Genomic DNA, 12,303 nt, shown 5'->3' on the forward strand with positions numbered 1-12,303 from the left:
ATTGAAAGACCCATGCACTGCTTGTTTCATATAAAACTTCAGGCAGATTTTGGTCTGTGCACACAGTGATTTTAAATTTTTTATTTTTTTTTCCAGCCAGCATAGAGAAAACAAACCCCAGCCCTGGAGCAGAAGATAAGCAGCAGAATGCCCTTGCACCTTCTGATTCATACAGCTTAGGTTACACCTCAAGGGACCCAAGGCCAGGGTGAGTATAGATCTGAACTGAAAGCAATGCTGCCCTGTTAATAACATTGATACACAATTTCCATCTGCCTGTTAAGAGGAGAAGGGTGTTTTTCAGCTAATAGGGTGTTTTTTTCATGTAAGATGCCAAGCGACGGTTCCTTCGCAATGATGCATAGTGTTTGGTCTGGCACAGAAGGCTGTCTGATGATAAAATGCCATTTCCTCCTCTCCTCCCTGCCCCACTGAAATCTGTGTTTGATTAGCACCTACGTCTTGTCAGAGCTGGCACCGCAGGCTTGAGAGCAGGGCAAAGTGCCACCTCAGCAGATGGACGTCGGTGCCAGTACTGCTGCTCGCACCAGGGAGGGCTCCGGAGGTCTGCAGCCCCCCCCCGAGCCGTCAGGCTGGCAGTACCAATGCTCACTCCCGCTGTGGTGAAGCAGGCGATGACTGTCCCTCTGCAAAATAAGTTTCAGGTCAGCACTGGAACAAGCTTCTGGCTCAGGTCTGCTTTGGGACTGGGCTGGCTTCTTGCAGCACGTGGTACCTTGTCCTGCAGCATCGCTCCATGGGTGCCTCCTGGTGATATGTGCAATAATTCCTGCTTTCTGAAGGTCTGGCTTGGTTACATTCCTGGGAAAGAAAGACATTAGGACCTCCTAACAGCCCCTTCTTTGTAGCTAAGCTACAAGGGGACACACTCTGCCCCAAGCCATCCAAGTGAAGGTGGTTGCTTGCTTCTGTTTCCATCTAAATCACCCCAGCCCTTATGCACCGTGCAGACAGATGCCCAGCCGCCTTTCACATGCTGTCCTGCCAAAAAGCCACCTGAGAGATTTTTGATGCTCCTGGGTGCAGAGCTGGAGCTGCTGTTGTCCTGAACTGTGAAATCACACGTGTAGCATGACTGCATCATGCTGCCTGCAGGTGTGGTCTGTGCATGTGGGATTCATGTCATCAGGTCCCATAGACTTGTACCTGTTTAGATTTATCATTTATCATGAACCTGCTCTTCACTTATAGTGGGTGGGACTTTGATCCTCCAGCCTCCATCTACGGGTTCAGGGAAATTAAAGACTTGGGAAGCCCATCTACCAGTGCAGACGGAGGCAAAGAAGTTGTTGAGTACCTCAGCCTTCTCCATATCTGTCGTTGCCAATTACTCAGATATAGAAACTCCCTCCTGATATAAGAAATTAGCCACCTATAATCACTTAACACACTCCTATTTTCACCCCTCAGTCTCTTTTCACAAATGTTAAAGGTGCATGGTGGCCTTCGGGGACTCCTCCTGTCACCCCAGTGCAGCAGCCCGAAGGAAGCTGGGTCCTCCCTCTCTTGTGCTCTTCCTCGAGGCTCTGCGCAGAAGGGATGCCACCTCTTACACAAGGTCTGGGGGATGGGAAAGAAGCACTCACACAACCCCTGAGAATCGGCAACAGATTTCTTTATTGCCGGGACATCTTGCAGGTCAGCCTGCGAGATGTCCATGGTGTTTGGTGGCTCCAAGCTAACGCCTGGGATGGAGCCTGAGCGACGAGTAGGGAGCTCGCCGGGCACTCCTCCGACGCTGTTGGTGCGCTCGGATGGCACAGAGCGAAGACATGCCGGGGTAGCCACAGATCTGTTCTGGCCGAGGTGGATCCACTTCCGTCGTTTCCTCCACATCTGGTGGATCCACCTCCATGGGCCCCACGGTGTTTGGCAGAAGGCTAAGCCAGTCCTTTCCTGGGACTGCCCAAACGGGATGCCTTCCGTCCGGAATGTTTTCAGGCCAGGGTGCCGAACCACGGGGTCGTCCAGTTCCACCCCTAGGCCCCGTGCCGCTGTCCGTTTCATTTCCATGAGTGGGTCCAATGCTGCCAGCTGGTTTATGGCCATGGCTGGGTCCCACGCTGTGTTCTGGACTATGGGCATGCCTCTGCTCCCCGCGGCTGTCTGGCTGACACTCCTGCCTTCTCCCCACGCCACCATTGCGCCACTGGTAAGGCCCAGGCCCCCTGTCGCTGTGCAGCTGAGGGGCTGGCCTGTTCCCCGCGTCGTTGCGGTGCCAATGATAACGCTTATACGTGTCTGTGGGCTGGGCGCCAGAGGTCCCCTGGGCACTGGTGTCTCTTGTGCCGCAGGCGCTATCCCTCTGCCCATGACGCTTCTCGTTAGCTGCCTTCCTTCTTGGTGCTTCCTTGGACGGCATTGCTGTCCTCGCACACCAAGGAGGGCCGCTTCTCGCCTTGCTCCTTCTAGCCTTCTTCCTGCCGCGTACGCCGGCTGTCAGAGGACGTAGTAGCTGAGCGAGTGGTGGGCCAGCTGCAGGGGTCCTGTTTTATAGGGCCCGGAGCAAAAGCGGGGCAGCAGTGGCCACTGCGACCTCAGCAAGCCTCTGTGATGGAGTGGCCCACGCGTGGCCAAAGGCAGCTGTGGCTCCAAACAGGTCTACCCAAAAATTCGTACCATATGACTAAGCGCACAGTCCAAAGGCTTCCTGAATTCTGACAGGCTTGGTGCCGTGACTGCGTCCCTGGGGAGCCTGTTCCAGTGCACGACAACCCTCTCAGTGAAGAACCTCTTCCTGATATCCAGCCTGAACCTCCCCTGCTGCCGCTTGACACCATTCCTTCGGGTCCTATCGCTGGTCACTAAAGAGAATAGGTCGGCGCCTGCCCCTCCGCTCCCCCTCATGAGGGAGCTGTAGACCGCAATGAGGCCCCCCCTCAGCCTCCTCTTTTCCAGGCTGAACAGGCCAAGTGACTTCAGCCGCTCTTCATACGTCTTCCCCCCTAGGTGGTCCTTCACCATCTTAGTAGCCAAGGAAAGGTTGGACCTGGTGTGCAGGGACATGGTTTAGTGGGTGACACTGGTAGTAGGGTGATGGTTGGACCAGATGATCTCGAAGGGCTTTTCCAACCTTAATGTTCCTATGATTCTATGATCATCTAGGACCTGGTCCTCCTGGTTGCAGTTGTGGCTGGCAGAGTACTTTTTGTACCTGTCCTACTCTAGATCAATATTGAGGTTGGGAGTGGGGCTGGGCAGGAACTCTGCTGTTATTTTGGGTCATTTTGCCCTGTAATCACTGCAGCACAGTGTGGCAGCGGCACACAGAACGACTCCCACTTCTCTCCCTGCCACCTCACTTATATAGGTTCAATCATGTTCTCACTAGAGGCAGTCGAGCTACATTCATTGCACAGTTTGTTTGTGAGCTTGGCATTTTTCATCATTTAATAATATGCAGCAAACGGTTTTTCACACTCTTAGAGCAGCCCCATAAAGCACTGCAACGAGCTTTGGCAGTGATTTTACTCAGCACATTTATTGCATCAGTTGTTAAATAGAGCTGTTTGTGCATCTTAATCAGAAACCTGCCCCTTGTTTTGTTTCCACTAATAGGGGAGAGGGGAGTTGAGGACAAAAAGGGTTATGGGGGGGGACCCCAGTTGCTTCAAATTGCCATATCATACCTTTGTTGAATCTCTGCTGGAGGTTCAGCCCCTGTGTTTTAAGGTATAGGGAGCTCTGTTGTTAATTAGGAGCAATTTTAGTCCCGTTTTAGGCAAATGACCTCATTTTGTATAATAACAGTGTATTCACACTGGTGCTATTAGCAGTGTATTCACAGGGTGTCCAGGCAGGCTGTGGCTGGATGTTACCGGGTCTGGCATGGTTTTCTGCTCTCGATATCACAAACTTCTCAGCATTGCTGTGTCCCAGGTGACTCAAAGCTGGCAAGGAACAGGCGCAGATCTTCATGGCAGGCAATGCATGTTTCTCCAGCTCCCCAACATTTCCATCTGTCTCTGGACGGAGTGTTGGATGGGGCTTGGTTCTTGTGTCTGTTTGGCCAACAGTGGGATCAGCAGCTGGGACCTGGGCGAGTGGTGGGAGCTGCTGTCACTGGAGAGCAGGATGTCTTCTGCTGGGTGTTGTAGCCAGCTCTTACCCTCTTTGTATAGCTCTAACCACTAGATGGAGGCACAGATTGATACTCAGGGAGTGCAAGTTCCACCACGGAAATAATTATAATCCCCCATTTTCAGAAATGTTTCCTCCTGGGGTCTCTCAGTTTGCCTATAGGATCTACAAAGTTCAGTAGACAGGCAGGATCATTATAGTGACTAATTCACCCATTGTGAAAGTACAAGGAAAGAAACAACAAACACCAAAACGGCAATGCTGGTATGGGATGCTAACATGGGACCCGCTGCTCCAACATGGTGCCAGCAATTGTTCTGGAAGGACATCTCCCAGGACTGCAGTGACATGGTCCCTACCCCGGTCTTGCCCTCTCGGCTGCCTCTGCACAGCCTCCCTGCCTGCTGCTCGTGGCTGTTTCGGCTATGGTCACTTCTGCTCTCCTGCACGCTCCAGTGGGGTGGCAGTGGGAGCATCTCCATCACCTATGCTCTGGTTAGTGTTGCTCTAACTCGTGGCTAGTGCAGCCCAAACCAACCCTTCTGAGACTTCGCTAATGGGCTTTCACAGGAACATCCATGCAGCAGAGCATGGCTTGTTGCCTCTCTTCCCTCTTCCTGGCTGGGCAAAGAGCGTGGTCTGAGCCTCGTGCACAGCATTCGCCGCACCAGCAGGGCTCTCTGCTTATTTGAACAATGTACCCTCCTGCAACACCCACGTAACCCTTCCAGCGTGAGCAGTCGCAGGACAGCTCCAGCTTTCTGGAGCAGAGCTGCTCAGAGCCCAAGGTGAGCTGCTGGCCAAGCTGGTCCTCTCCTGCGCTCTGTGAGCTACAACAGTTTGATGCATGTCATGAGCCTAGAGCAGCACATATTGGTAGGGGAGCCACAAAAATGATGAAAAGGTTTTGAGAATTGGGCCTGTGAGAGACAGGCAGGCTCAGGCTGGAGGAAAGATGACCGTTTGGAGGCAGGAGTGCTGTTTGCAACCAGAGAAGCTGTTGTGGGGCAAGTGGGGAGAAATTATCATCATTAGTCACTGACAACAGCATGAGAACTAATGGGCTGGGCTGCAGCAGGGAAACTGCCGGTTAAATGCTAGGAGAAACATTACAGCTCTGAGCAAAACCGGTGCATTTCAAGCTGATGGAGAGAGTCCATGGCATCCCTGCTCCCAGAGATGGTCAGCACTGGGCAGACCTCTCTCTTGAAGAGAAGAAAATGCCAAGCAAAGCTCCTCTCTCAGGTGCAGAAGAGACCAATGGAGCAGGAGCAGTGGCCCCCTTTCATGCCCACACTGGCCAGCAATGAGGCACCAGCACCTGTCCTGACCTGCTGCCACCAGCACAGCTCACACGAGGAGGGGGGAACCACAGCTGGTCCCGCTCCGAGGCAAAGGGTCTCCTCACTCGGGCTTTGCAGCTGACTTCCTTCTGCCACATTTCATCCGCGTTGCTTCGCTGCTTGTGGCATGGTGCCTGCTATTTTTGCTACAGAGCAAACCTCATTTAGAAGAAAATCCTGCTGCTGGAGTGCTGGCACAAGATGCTAGGAGGAGAAAGCACCACGGGTAGTCAGCATAACCCCTTCCCCGGTCAAGAGCACTTTCCTCTCCATGCATAAGCCTTTTGGCATCACTGAAATAACCGGGACTGAGATCCAGCTGTTCGACATGTCTACCCTAACCGAGCTGCACGTGCAGCACCAGCCATGAGTCTTTTTTGGAGGATTTTCTGACCAACGGCTGAAAAAGCTGCAATGCAAATGCCAGCCAGCCAGCCAGCAGCTCCCATGATCCAGCTGAACAAAGCTGACAAACTTCATTTTTAGCTCTCATCTCAGGACCACACGCTGCAAAGCACAGGGAAATTAGCGTCATTAGCGAGGAAACACAGCAGGAAGACTCAGGCCAGTTGGGACATAAACTCCTGGCTCTGAGGTTCAGCTCTGTGGCAGTGTCCAGAGACAGAGACATATTCAACCCGTGTCCTAAAGGGACATTTTATGCCAGTCTTCAAATCAAAGCTACACCTATACTAGCAGAGATGAAGCAGCAGAGTCTTGCAGAGCATCTCTGTTTCCCCTGGAATAAAGAATTATGCCAGTATAAAGTATTTCTGTAAGGGAATGTGCTACTTGCATAGTTATTAATTCATTATTGGTCATGGCCAAACTCACTCCTCTACTAAGTCATCTATTAAATGAGCCAAATGAAATTTATTAACACAGCGTTGATCATTTAAGTCTTTTAGCATAAAGAAACAGGCATAATGGAATGGAAGCAGAAGTAATAATTTCTTGCCCGGCTTCTGGTCCATGTCCTGTGCTCACAGAGCCCTGTGTTATGGCTTTAATTGTTCCTGAGGCTTCTTCCCTAACAGGCATGGCAGAGTGGCTGGGGGGGGGGCAGAATTTTCTGGATTTTTGTTTAAAGACAAAGCGAGTTTCCCTATGGACCCGGCCTGAAGTGACTGAAACGGAATCGGAAAAATAGAAGCAAGCCTTGAAATAGCTCTGAGGACTGGTTAGCCGGGAGGAAGAAGTTCTTATCTGGCCAAGACGTGTTGTTGCCACATTGGCACTCAGGGGACGGTTGGGCAGCACCCAAGGGAGGACCTGAGCCCTTTGGGGCGCTCCCTAAATCGAGGGGAGCGGAGGCCTCGGGGCCCGCTGGGGCAGGCCGCAGGGCTAAAAGCCACTCGCTCCTCAGGGCCAGAGTCAGCAGCAGGCACAAGGCAGCTCCTCGCCTCCGCTAGAGGTTGCCCCAGTGTCACTTTTTCGGCAGGAAGCTGCACGTCCCCAGAGGGAAGTGTCTAATCACCGTTTTGTACAATTAGACTCAGCCTTTATGGAGCTCTGATCATTTATGTACGCAGAGCCGAGTTTGTTTCTACTGGAGATAATTTAGCCTCTAGGTAGATGGGGATTTTTTTGTGTGTGAGGTTTTTTATTCTGAAGTTGTTTGACGGAGAAGTGCTGCTCTGTTTCCTTCCCGCTGCCAACCAAATTAAGAAGAAATCAAAAATATATCTCGAGGCAAGGCAGGTCTGGGGCAGCAGCACTGCAGACCAAAGGCCCTCACCTCTGAGAGCCCCGCAGACGCGGAGATGGCAGCTGAGTGATGTTTCAAGGATCTCAGTAGCATCTAAATCTTACATTTTCCCACGTAAAATGGCAGACAGGTCCCTGAGTGTTAGGCCATGTCAAAGATGCCCAAAGCTCTCAGCTCCTAATGAAGTTAAATAAGATTTAAGCTTCATGGGTCTAAATTACTTTAAATGGGACTTACAAGATTAAGCCGCAGAGACGCGGGGGAGCACAGCCCTTCCTTTCTTCCCATCTTTAATTCAGCGTGGGGACAGACAGCGGTGACGGGAGCCTGCTCGGCGGGGGCTCCGCCGTGTCTCCAGGAAATGTTCCTCAGTGCCATCCGTCACCCGGTGACTCAGCCGGCGATGTGACGAAAAGAGCAGCAGCAGCGCCTGGCCAGGTGGGGAGCGAGGCAGCGGCTTGGTGCGATAGAGCTATCACGGCCAGAAATCTCCGTCAGGTCCCTGCGGTGCAACGTGGTGTTAAATCTAAGCTGGGGGGAGAGGGGAGGTACCGAACACGGAGCACCTCAAGTATGAAAACATCAATTAATCCCCTGTTTTCGCTCCTGCGTCAGCACAGTGCCCCGGGGAGCCTCGTCCGCCCCTCACCAGCAATCAGCCTATATCAAAGCATCATTAACCATTGTCAAGTCAAAGACATTTTGATTATAAACGAGTCCTAGCGCAGACTTGGAAATGTTTTGCCATTTGCACTGCGCAGTCCTGACATGAAACGAAGCAGCACATGAATTTCTGTCCCGAAGGCTCGGTGGGATTTGCCCCATAACTCCACCTCCTTTGCTTCTACCTGCAATCAAATATTTATTTATTGATATTCAGGAGCTCATAAAATGCTAGGAGAATAACTCTGGAAACACCATTAAGAAGTCGTGTAGTCCACCTCTCTACCCACAGAAGGATCAATTTTAATATCCACAACAGATATTTTTCCTAAACTGCTCCTACAGACCTTCAGTGATGGAGGTGGTATGTTCTCCACAAGCATCCTTTCTAGTGCTTCACCATCCTTACCGATATTACTGCTACATGGTTTTACTGTCTGAATCTGCCTCCATGCAATTCAAATAAGCTCCCTCTTGTCCAGCTGATGAAGGATTTTGCATTTACTGGACAAGAGGGGTTGTCACAATTCACCATTGGCAGGTTTACATTTCACTTCAGTGGAGCTCATGAAAGTCTGCAGCCTGAAACGAACATTGATTTTTCGGAGTGTGTCTGGGTTTGCTTTTTGTTATCGGGATACGTCTTGCAAAAGTTGAACTAGAAGTTGAAATATCTCTCATATTTATAAATCCAAACCTTTTGGCACTTTGCTGTTGTTATTGCTAGTGGACATACTGATGATTTTGGTTTTTAAAATAAGATATTTAAGCAGAAATTGACTTTTTCCATGGAAAGTTTAATCATGACGCAGTTTTTCTATTTTTTCAATCCAAATTTTAAGATGAAAATATTTGACTAGCAGTAACCAAAAAGGGTTTAATGGAGTGGATCTGTCTGGAGTGTCACAAGTTTTCACAAAAACTTCCAAAAGTTAGGGGGGAAGGAGGTCTTTGCCCCTACATTTATCCGCCAAGATAAACGACCTGATCTCTGAAGTACCAGTCATGCAGGGGCTCTCTTCAGATGCCTCCTGTGAGTAAGCTCTCAAGAAGATAAATGGAGGTTTCCCAGCCAGCAGCTTCTCACTTCAGAGAAGCAGTGCATAGGAAAGCTCTGTGCTGCACTGGCCTTTTCATTACTTTTGAGTGGCACTTTTAAATACACGGCTGTAAACATAAATTCCCCTCACCCCCACCCCTACGCTTTTGGAGGTGGGGGCAGAGGTTTAGCAGCCTTCTCCCCACCCTTGGTCCAGTGGTTGGGACAGGAGGAAGGTTTCTGCACACGACATTATGGTGGCTTCTGGAGGAAATATGTCCTGTGTCGTGAGATACTGCCCGAGGGAAACTAGGCATGGGTGAGGCTAAGCTATTGGGCTATGTCCCCGACAAAGCCATCTTCATCACAGCTTCTCGTGTCCCAGAAGACCATTCTGGACTCTCCCAAACTTTAAACCAAAGTCTGAACCTCTCACACACTCATTTTCTGCCCCTGGCTTTCTGTTGCTACCACCAAGCCTCTTCCTTTGTATCCATGCCTGTGACAGGAGAACTGCAGGGAAACATTTTCTTGAAAATGTTATGATGAAAAAAAAAAAAAGAAGAAGAAGAAGAAAATCAGTTATTTGAAGTGGCTGGGTTCTGGAGTGTAGGAGCTTGTTTGTTATTTATTTGGATGAAAAAAAAGCACAATTCATATTGTTCACAGCAATGAGGTGACAGTAATGGCCCAACATATGCAAAACATATGCTTTCCCATCCGGCTGCTGAAAACAGCCCTTATATTTTTATTCCAAGGTCAAGAATTTACCAGGGTGTACAGATAAGCTTGTGTTCATCTTCAGCGAGGAAAGACTGGATGTGAACAATTTCAGAAGCATCCCCTGAGTCTTATGCAGGCAGATTTCCCCAAAGAACAGCTTCTCCGAGCTGCCATGCACCAGGCATCTTCTGACAGTGAACCACGATGCATGTGATCTTGTGCCCTCCTGGATGCATTCACATAACTCATATTCCAAAACCGGGTGCTGTGCAAAACAGACAGAGCTGGGATAACGTAGGAGGGACAGCAGTTTATACTCAGACAACTGCAGTTGAGATCATTTGGGGGCCGTAATTACCAGGGCTGGAAGAAGGGCTCTGAAGCATCTGGCGTCTCTTCTGCTGGTCTTCAAGGCGTTCAAACCATGCCCAGGCTGTGCACAGACCAGGATGAAGTCGGTTTTGGCTGGGCACTGGGGTGGCTGGAGCAAGAGTCTGGGCTAACAGATACAGATGGTCCAGCGAGGTCTTCACGGCTCAGGGTAGACCCTTGAGCCTTGCTGCTCAGTAATGGGGGAATTAAAGTCTCTTCACCGCCGATGCTGACCCTGAAGAAGGTTTAATATGTCTCAACAGTGTTTACTACAGAATAAGAGGAGGTTATTCCCCTCTTCTGCAAGGAGGAAGGAAAGTCTGTCCCTTCCCCGCCGGGTGCTGGAATCACGACTCTGACAGCTTTCACCAGAGGAGACCCATGACTGCCACTGTCAGTGGCCCTGCATCGGGAGCACAGTAGTTCATAGTCCTGCAAGCTCGGACATCTTCAGACGTCAGTGATTTCCTCGTGACCAGGAAGATCTCAGAGTGCAGCTCACCGGGCAGCTCCAAAATCCAGAAAGCCAGCACGAGGCCCAGGCACCACTCCAAAATTGAAATGAAATTTGCCTGGGATGCTGCAGTACGCAGGGAAGTTCTGGACTGCCAGACACTGCAAACTACAGCACAGGAGATGTCCTTCCTTCTGACAGTGCCCGTCTCCAAGTTAAATTCTCCCGTTAAACTGTTGCGGTTTGCTTTTCTCTTCACTTAGATGCTGAGTAGAACAGTTTCCATCACATGGCTGTGTAAGTGCATGTATCTTTTTTCCCATTTATGAATGTCTGCTGCCTGATCCTTTTTTTTTCCATTTCAAGAATGGATTAAAAGAGTCCTTTTAAGAAGCTGGAGCATGTTTCCAAGGCTAATGCAGCCCCAACCAAGCTGTGCTTTCATCAAGGTAGTTCAGTCTTCACCGCAACATCTCTTAGGCTTATTAAATCAACCTGGTCTCCTGAGGGATACTTTAAATGAGGGTAAAATACCGCATTAAGCAGTCCAGGAACTCATTTGATTTAATTTCATTTTTATTTAGTTTCTTTCTCTGTCTCCTCTAAGACATAAAAAAGAAAGGTTTGGAGATGTTCTAAAGATGCTCTTTTAAAGCATCATTGAATATAATAATTCAATGAAGCCTTAAGAATCTGCCTTTCTTAATAGTCACAAAAACAGTGATCTAGCCTTTCTTTCTACCTTTTCTCTTTCCTTCTTTTACCGCATAGACGTGATGGCACAGAACTGTGACAATGTCTCTTGTTACTAAACTTCCATTAACTTTTGCAAAGTGCATAGTGGAGCACATTTGCAAGAATGCTGTAAAACATTAGACTAAATAGTAAAAATAAATTATACTTGTCAAGTAAATGAGCAAAAGACACTGCTTGATACATTACCCAGCTTTTTGCTGAGGGAATTCCATATATGTGCAGCACAGATTAACTTGCCAAACTGTTGGATTTAAGTTTTTGTTTTTCCCCAGCAAACTTCTTGATTGTTAGTGCAAATTGAATTGTGGAGAAGGAGACTGGCATCACGCCGTGTGCCCGTGCCTGTGTTCGTGCCTGTGCCGCTGTGGCGTGCACATCTGTCTCCAAATAAGTTTGATAAAGGCAAGTGATAACGCAGGGTGTGACATGAGCCTAAGGCAGACATCCAGGAATCCAGTCCAGGAATGGATCTACAGGAAATCATGTTTTAGCGCTGCTCTTCCCGGAGTGACCTGCAGACACTGCTCTGTCCCTGGCCCAGTCAGGCGTGAGCCTGCCCTTCTGGAAATTGTGCTGCTGCTGCAGGTGTGGATGCTGCAGTCGGACCTGGCTCTGCCTCCTCTACACCTTCTTCCCATCTCGGGATGAGGTTCTCAGCTGCTGTAGGGAAATGTGCTGGTAGTGATCAGTACTCCTGATGGGCTGGAAATGACAAGACAGGGACAGACCCGTGGCTTTTCCACAGGTCAGCTGGCCTGGAACAGCCTGAAAGGTGGAAGAATAGGAAGGATGGGGTCACTGACATCAGCCCGTGGGGACATTTTGCTTTCTCTTTTCTCTGTGGCCCCTGAATTGCCATTCAGTAGCTCAAGCGCCTCATCTGAATTCAGCGGCTGATGGTCCTTATCTACATTTCATGCAAATCAGCCCAAAGACTGGATTCTGGCTGCTTTCCAGTTGAGGTTAAAAGTCTCTCTGTCTCTTGCATGCCCACACCAGCCCTCTGGTGGTCTTTAGAAACAGTTAAACACACACATGTCTTAGCACGAGTGACTTCTGAACCTTGGCTTGGGGAGCAAGGTTCAAAACAAGACAGTGCTGAACTGCGCTGCTGCGTCCTGGGCCTGAGCTACCTCCCCTGAAG

At 49.7% G+C, this 12,303-nt stretch overlaps 1 long non-coding RNA gene across 1 annotated transcript; it reads right to left on the reverse strand.

Annotated features, from left to right (window-relative positions):
• Positions 1-202: 202 nt before the first annotated feature.
• Positions 203-7,598, reverse strand: LOC125183882 (uncharacterized). The gene is made up of 3 exons (XR_007166638.2): positions 7,390-7,598; positions 737-822; positions 203-647 (listed from the first exon to the last, which is right to left on the reverse strand). It is a non-coding gene; the product is annotated as an uncharacterized lncRNA (long non-coding RNA).
• Between the last annotated feature and the right edge of the window lie 4,705 nt (positions 7,599-12,303).

Source organism: Anser cygnoides, chromosome 24, assembly GCF_040182565.1.
Source record: "Anser cygnoides isolate HZ-2024a breed goose chromosome 24, Taihu_goose_T2T_genome, whole genome shotgun sequence".
Classification (NCBI taxonomy): Eukaryota; Metazoa; Chordata; class Aves; order Anseriformes; family Anatidae; genus Anser; species Anser cygnoides.